General features: G+C 38.2%; 1 protein-coding gene across 3 annotated transcripts in view; it reads left to right on the plus strand.

Moving 5' to 3' along the window:
* PPP1R21 (protein phosphatase 1 regulatory subunit 21) overlaps positions 1-2,374 on the plus strand; it is a 66,539-nt gene that overhangs the window by 32,312 nt on the left and 31,853 nt on the right. The window lies entirely within an intron of this gene.

Genomic DNA, 2,374 nt, shown 5'->3' on the forward strand with positions numbered 1-2,374 from the left:
AGCTTTCTTGTGATATAATTTACATACCATACAACTTGCCAATTTAAAATGTATAATTCAGTGGTTTTTAGTGTATTCACAGGTATGTGCACTATCACTGCAGTTAAGTTGGGAACATTTTTATCTCAAGAAGAAACCCCATAGCCTGTTAACTATTACCTTCTATTTTCTCATTCCTCCCTCTCTCTCCCTTAGGCAACTACTAATGCTACTTTCTGTCCACTTGCTGAGTCTGAATATTTCATATAAATAGAGTCATATAATGTGTGTTTTTTTCTGACTGTTATTTTTAGCCTTTTTTTTTTTTGAGACAGTCTCAAGCTATCGCCCTGGGTAAGTGCCATGGCGTCATAGCTCACAGCAACCTCCAACATGGTCTCAATTGATACTCTTGCCTCAGTAGAGATGAGGTCTCGCTTTTGCTCAGGCTGGTCTCGAACTCATGAGCTCAAGCAGCCCACCTGCCTCAGCCTCCCAGAGTGCTAGGATTACAGGCATGAGCCACCACTCCTAGTCTAGCATGTTTTTAATGTTTCATACATGTTGTAACATGTATTAGCACTTCCTTGTTTTTAATTGCAGACAATGCTTTGTTTTATAGATGTACTATATTTTATTTATCAATTCATCAGGTAATGGGCATTTGGGTTCTTTCCACATTTGTTGCTCTGACTCAGGCTGGTTTTGAACTCGTGAGCTCAGGCAATCTACCTGCCTCAGCCTCCCAGAGTGCTAGGATTACAGGCATGAGCTACCGCGCCCAGACGTATGTTTTGGCTATTATGAATAACAATACCCTAGAAAAGAGCGTACCAGTTTTTGTGTTGACATATCTTTTCACTTCTTTTGGTTTATAACTAGGAATAGAGATGCTGGGTCACATGGTAACTCTATGCTTAACCATTTGAAGAACTGCTAGACTGTTTTCCAAAGTGCTATTGCATTTTACATTCTTACCAGCAGTATATGAGGATCCCAGTTCCTCCATGTCCACACCAATACTTACTGTTATCTGACTTTTTGATTTTAGCCATCCTAATAGATATAAACTGGTATATCATTATTGTTTCGATTAGCATTTGCCTTATGGCTAATGATGTTGAACATCTCTTAATGTGCTTATTGGCCATTTGTATATTATCTTTGCAGAAATTTTTATTGAGATCCTGTCTATATTTTTCAACTGATTGCCTTTTTATTATAGAATTGTCAGAGTTCTTGATATAGATGTAAATCCTTTATTGGATGTGTGATTTACAGTATTTTTTTCAATTTTGTGGGTTGTCCGTCTTCTTTTTCAAATCCTGTGGAGCATAAAATGTCTGCAGACAGAATCAATTAAATATGGGCTCCTTACAGGTGTATTTAGACCTAGCATATCCCTCACAAGTATAATCTTTGAGGTCAGTATTTGATATTTGTTCTGACCCCAGGAGGACTTCTTCTAACTATTTCCGTCCCTGATTCTTTCTGATAAATCAGCTAGCCTAACTGTTATCTCTAGTGAATCTACCAGCTTCCTCTTTTTGATTTTGGATTAATATAAGGGCATATATGATTAGGTTATATTTCTTTTTAATTACTTTCATTATATCTCCAAAATCAAGATGCTGGCAAGGCCCTATTCCCTCCAAAGACTGTAGGGGAGAAAGCATTCTTTCTTGCCTCCTCTAGCTTCTGTTGACTCTAGGTATTCCTTGGTTTATGGCAGCATAACTCTAATCCCTGCCTCTATCTTCATATCTTTTCCCTTGTGACTGTCTCTAAATTTCTCTCTCCTTATGTGAATGCCAGCCTTTGGATTTAAATGCTCTCCTTAGTCCAGTATGACCACATCTTAACTTGATCACAGTACAGAGATCCCATTTTCAAATAAGGTCACACACATAGGTACTAGACTTTAGAACTTTACATATCATTTTTTTGAGGGGGAGCCACAATTCAACCTATAACACTCCCCAAACTGATGCACAGAGTCAAGCAATCCCTAACAGAATAAGTCTGGTGGCTCATGCCTACAATCCCAGTACCCTGGGAGGTTGAGACGAGAGGATCATTGAGACCAAGAGTTTGAGGCTAGCCTGAGCAACATAGCCAGACCCTATCTCTACAAAAAAAAAAAAAACAATTAGGTGGGCATGGTAGTATACATCTGTTAGTCCTAGCTACTCAGGAGGCTAAGGTGGTAGGATCCCTTGAGCCCAAGAATTTGAGGTTCCAGTGAGTTATGATTGTACCACTGTACACAAACAAGCCTGAGTGACAGAGATCCTGTATCTTAAATAAATAAGTAAAGTTTACAAAAAGACATAAAGACCTAATGTTGCTTAGCAATTTAATTTTTATTCTCAACCATTAAAAATATTTGTGGGCT

The sequence above is a fragment of the Otolemur garnettii genome, unplaced genomic scaffold, assembly GCF_000181295.1.
Source record: "Otolemur garnettii isolate 467f Iridium unplaced genomic scaffold, OtoGar3 scaffold00024, whole genome shotgun sequence".
NCBI classification, from domain to species: domain Eukaryota; kingdom Metazoa; phylum Chordata; class Mammalia; order Primates; family Galagidae; genus Otolemur; species Otolemur garnettii.